The 5,611-nt window shown below is 50.5% G+C and overlaps 1 long non-coding RNA gene across 2 annotated transcripts; it reads right to left on the bottom strand.

The window, feature by feature from the left end:
• Positions 1-528: 528 nt before the first annotated feature.
• Positions 529-5,092, bottom strand: LOC146203992 (uncharacterized). Of its 2 annotated transcripts, XR_014702617.1 has the most exons (4): positions 4,931-5,092; positions 2,413-2,649; positions 1,589-2,329; positions 529-900 (listed from the first exon to the last, which is right to left on the bottom strand). It is a non-coding gene; the product is annotated as an uncharacterized LOC146203992 (long non-coding RNA). The 2 variants fall into 2 exon arrangements; XR_014702616.1 differs by lacking the exon at positions 529-900 and having other exon boundaries at positions 1,125-2,329.
• Between the last annotated feature and the right edge of the window lie 519 nt (positions 5,093-5,611).

Below are 5,611 nucleotides of genomic sequence, written 5' to 3'. Positions count from 1 at the left end.
GGCACACGACAGACTTGACACTAAGGTGAAGGCGAAGAACTGCATGCCCACGATAATACCCGGCGGCATGCATGACTAAGATTTTACAGCCTTTAGATATATCTGTAAACCGCAGCTTTAAAGCTGTTTTGCGACGCATTTGGGAGGCATGGATGATCGAAGGCGAGCACAGCTACACCACAACTGGGCGCATGAGGCGCGCTTCGTTTAGAGAAGTTGCAAAGTGGGTCCATGAGGCCTAGAGTGCAATTACAGTGGCAACCATAACTGCAGGCTTCCGCAAGGCTGGCCTGCTACATTCATCGCCACCTGAGCCAGCGCTGCCTGAGCATGAAGACGACGACGACCTGAGCGACTCTGAGTGTGAAGAGACTGTCGCAGCAAAGTTGCTGCCAGAAATTGAGGAACTTTTTGACAGTGAGTCCGAAGATGAAGACTTCGAAGGTTTTGAGTAGAAATAAAATGTTTTGGACGTATGAGAGTTCTTTTGTTTTTTGTTTTCTTTTTTGCTAAAGGGTGGGTGGGTGGGGCGTGTGGCTTTTTCGGTCACATCGCGCTGCATAAGGACTTTTAACAGGTACGGAGCAATTCGCGATGGTAGCAAAACCGTGTTTAATTAGTTTCGTTAGCCTACCTAGATAAATTGGGGTGCATCTTATATACCAACTTTTTCATTGAAACCCTGCATATGTGGTGGGTGCGTCTTATATAAAGGTGCGTCTTATACATCGGAAAATACGGTATTCAGTTTGATGCCTTGAGCAGTGCAGCAGGATCTGATGCGGCAGTTCGTGCTCGAGATGTCGTACGTGCAGCACTTTCACCCAGATTTGGGACTCGCGCTGCTGCAGCTCGACCTTCAGGCCAGCCTCCATGTGGTTGATGTAGTTGTGGATCTCTCTGGAAGAGATCCCGTGCATACCCTTATCACAACACACTCTCTTCCAGGGGCGTTTAACTAGAGGAAGAATTACCTGAATCAGTGCACCGCAAATAATGGGTAACATTGGACTTTGTTCGAAAACGGGGGGCATGGGCTTCAGAACGTTGGACTAGATAGTTCTGGTCGGCAGCCCCTTGGACTTTCTATTTGTATTGCACACTTCTATCTATGGCTCCTGAGCTGTCCAACCATGAAGCGTCCTCTGATCTGGTGTACGCAAACTTGCACTCGTAAATCTGCCCGTGAGTCAGGCAGCTTGAAGATTCCCTGCGGAGTTCTCAGTACTCAACACTAGTACCGGTCATTACCATCAACCAATAATATCCTGGCTTCCAAGAGGAGGGTGCCGTTACGATCACCTTGCACAGTGGAATGCTTGATCGCAACCATGAGGTGCCCTGGAAGGCCCGACTCAGCCTCAGAGGACATGCATTTCTCCTACGAATGCAGCCAACGAATGTCGACATGACCGCTACCTTATTCCACGATAATGCAATATGAAGAACTTTACCATCTTATAACGAGAAGAGAAAAACACATCTGCTTCCGCAGAAAGGTCTGTTAAGCCATGCCTCACTGACACACATGCAATACAAAGCAATAATCTCAGTGGATAATGGTGGTGTACTCTGGAAATTCCCTCACCTCTCTTAGGCGTCGAGCGCAGCCTCGAGCGCTGAAATCTCCCTGCGTAGCTGCCTTAAGTCAATCTCATCCAATTTCAGCCCTGAGGCTAAAATTAGTCTCAAGTGTCATCGTGTACACGTCATAGTACACCTGCGCTCTACGTTGAGCGCGCTGCTTCGCAATGACGCAAAGCTCGCCGGTCACTGTATCTAGCTTCCTGTACGCCTCGGCGAGCTTTGTCATGGCCTCGGCCATTGCAGCCGCAGTGCTTGCACTTCATCGCCGCCTCTCGGCTGCTCGTCGTTTCCAGTGCCCACGAAGAGCCGGATGGCGCAGTCTGTGCGGAGCTGCTTCCGACATGTTGGGCAACTCCTAGATATTTGCAGCCAAGGCTGCAAACAGGCCTCGTGGAAGATGTGGCCGCATTCTGTTGCCCTCAATGCGCCAGTGTGATGGCTACTGGGGTGACTGTCATCGGTGCCGCTGGCCAGGACGCTGCACAGGCATACGCTGCAGACCGCCCGCATAGCTGAAGTGGATGGTCCTGGAGTCGACGTCTTTACCGTGCTATCAACAAAGGCCAGAGAGGCAGTCTTCTTCATTCTTCCTCTGTACGTATGCGGTATGTGCACAGACGGTGCGGCGAGCCGAGCACTAGTTCGAAATAGCGCATTGTCACGCGCCCACTACATTTTTTCTTCGTCTTCGTTTGCGCGGTGCTCTGCGGTGCAGCGTCCTCTTTGCACTGCCAACTTGATCCTGCATTGGGATTAGCAGTTTTGTTTTACTCAAAAATATTGTTACGTGAAGACTTCATGTATTGAAAAAGTGTTAAAACACACCTGCAAATGGCGTAGTAACAAGATGCACCAGGAAACAGTCCTACTTCGTCATCTGCCTTGTCCCTTCCACGAGGCCAAGGGAGGAAAACACTTCGTCTTCATTTACCAATACCGTTATTTTTCTATCATGGTGATGGGGGGAGGCAGGGAGAAAAAGCCGAGCAATCGGCTTGACTAGCTTCCACCCCGCCCGAAGAAAATATGAAGTAAAAATACATAGGCACAGCAGTGTAGCGTCTGCAAAAAAACAACAACAATATAACAATATATCGCGTGCACCCCACACTCGCAGCAATTTGGAATATTGTCGCGTACAGTGCTGCCTAAAAGTCATTGGGGCCTGCTTTCGAGCTAGCACGTTTCAAGTGCCTGTCTAACCAGTAGCAGGTATATGCTCTAAAGTATACATCGTTAACTGAATATGTTTGAATAACGTCGTGTAAACTGGTGGCGACAGTCGGGCGATCAGAATTCAACACCAACCGCATTTTTGGCCGCTTCCTAAAAACAGCTTGACGGTGCTGTATATATGTTCGCACACTTTCAGGTAGTCTGAACTGGAATGGCCAAGGCTGAGGACAGTGCTATAGGGAGCTTGCATGAAGCGATGCATGCTGGGTAATCCGCCATGATGTCGGCAGCAGACGACGTAGCACGGCAGTGCCACAGAGCCTCGCCTATGTCTCTAGCGATGCCGACACGAATGGCGTGCACGGGCCAACACACGTGAGATTGATGCCAATCCAGGCAAGTATCAAACTACTCGCCAGAACTGAAATCATCAATCCCGGCGATGTCGACGGGTGGCCAGATCCAGACGCATAGTGCAGTCAGTTGTTCGGGTTTGAAGCATAGCTTGAACAGGTCCGCTCCCGATTTTTCGGGCCCAGCGCCGACGCGTACATTCCTAAGGAATCTGCTGGCAATTGCATGCACGTAAGAGCAGCACACTAAAAGCTGTGTGTTTGCTCGGTGGACTGTTGAAAACGACAAGGCACTTGCTCAATTCAGCCTGGTTGCGCTGCCCACCGTCTGCTGCCAGCGACATCATGGCAAATTACCCAGCATACATCGCTTCATGCAAGCTTCCTATAAAGAATACAGCCATGGCGGGTATGTACTACATAGATATTCGCAAACAGTTTCAAAGTCCGCAGTACCATCCACGCGCTATCTCGATGTGACCAACGTTCCCATGCGGAAGGGAAAGCGATAAGGCCACGCGATAGTGGCAGTAAACAAGAATACTGTTTGACAAATAAAACAATGTAACTTCGTGGCAAACAGTTCTCACACGCAGCGCAGACGTGTTTCGGAACTAAACTGAGAACAGATCTAGAATGATAAAATGAAAATGCCTGCGCAACAAGGTTTCCGGGATCACAGATAATTCACAGCCCCACACATACTACAGGCTTTCCCTCCGAATTTAATCATAGTAGCAGCGGAAATAATCTCTGCGCCGCTTGATGTGTAATCTGTGCACCGTGTAATTTAATTCAAGTGCCAAGCATTTAATCAAAGCGCCAGCGTAATTGGCTATGCCAGCGTTGGCATAGCCAAATGCCAACTCAAATAATGCCAGCGAAAACAAATTTAATCCCAGGGCCAACACAATTAATACAAGCGCCAGCAGATTTAATCCGGGTGCAAATCAATTTAATTCATGTGTGGCAAATGAAAGCGGTAGAGGGTTCCAAAGCACGGAACATGAAATCCAGAAATGAATCGAAATTGAGATCACTTTGCAGACCATGAGACGCTTAAGCTTCACATCTGCTTGCACTATTTCGCTTAGTTTTGCAACACTAGTACCGGTCATTACCATCAACCCATGATGCCCTGGCTTCCAAGAGGAGGGCACCGTTGGTCTATTCACACTTGCGACTCGCGAAGGACGCGCGACCGGCAATCGCATGTGACCAGAGAGCAACCGATGTTCACACTTGCGAATGCGACTTGCTTTCCACATCGTGTCTACCTTGACTGTTCACCACTTACGTTCACGTCAGCTGAGCCGCTGATTGATTTAACGGTTTGCGACCAGCAGTCGCGCGACTGGTAATCGAAGCAGTGCACGAACGGCCCGCGGCAGTCGCTTTTCGACCGATGCGACCATTCGCGACTGTCGCTTTTCGACCGATGTGACCGGTCGCGACCGTTTGGCACTGCTCGAAGGTAGACACGATGTGGAAAGCAAGTCGCATTCGCAAGTGTGAACATCGGTTGCCGTCTGCATGGTCGCATGCGACTGCCGGTCGTGCGTCCTTCGCGAGTCGCAAGTGTGAATAGACCTTGAGGACACGCATTCCTCCTACGAATGCAGCCAACGAATTTTGACATTACTGCTACCTTATTCCACGATAATGCAATATGAAGAAATTTCCCACCTAATAACGAGAAGAGAAAAACACATCTGCTTCCGCAGAAAGATCCGTTAAGCCATGCCTCACTGACACACGTGCGGTACAAAGCAATATCAGTGTATAATGGCGGTGTACTCAGGAAATTCCCTCACCCTTCTTTGACGTCGAGCGCAGCCTCAAGCCAATCTCTTCCACCATGGTCCTCATGGCAGCCCTGAGGCTAAATTAATTTCAAGTGCCATCGCGTACATGGCATGGTATACCTGCGCTCTACGTCGAGCGCGCTGCGGAAGCTCGCCGGTCGGCGAGCTTTGTCATGGTCTTGGCCAGTTGCAGCCGCAGTGTGTACTACGTACTACATGATCGCCGCCTTTCGGCTGCTCGTCGTCTCCAGAGTCCAGGAAGGGGCGGACGACGCGGTCTGTGCGGAGCTGCTTCCGACAAGTTGGGCAACTCAAGACTGCAAACAGGTCTCGTGGAAGACGTGGCCGCATTCTGCTACCCTCAATGCATCGGTGCGACCGCTACTCCGTCGTCGCTGCCGCTGGCTGGGTCCGTCACTTTAGCGCATGCGCGAACAGAAAGGAGTGAGAAGGACTGGGTGATGCTACATTCACATCAAATCGGTCTAGGGGCGGAGCCTCCGCTTTTCACGTGACCATTGACGTCACGGCATCGGCAAAAAAAACATAAAAAAAAAAACTTTGCTCCGGCGCGGAGACTGCGCGGAAAGCGTCGCCGAGGTAAAGCGTGACCCGCATGGAGCGTTTTTCCGGGCGATTCGCCGGCGTCGACGGCAGCGGAGCGTTTTTTTGCCGCCGGAGAGGACGATT

The sequence above is a fragment of the Amblyomma maculatum genome, chromosome 1 (genome assembly GCF_055883805.1).
Source record: "Amblyomma maculatum isolate TAMU_Amacu chromosome 1, ASM5588380v1, whole genome shotgun sequence".
Lineage (NCBI taxonomy): Eukaryota > Metazoa > Arthropoda > Arachnida > Ixodida > Ixodidae > Amblyomma > Amblyomma maculatum.
The sequence above is the reverse complement of the archived record's forward strand: the minus strand, read 5'-3'. Positions and strand labels throughout refer to the sequence as shown.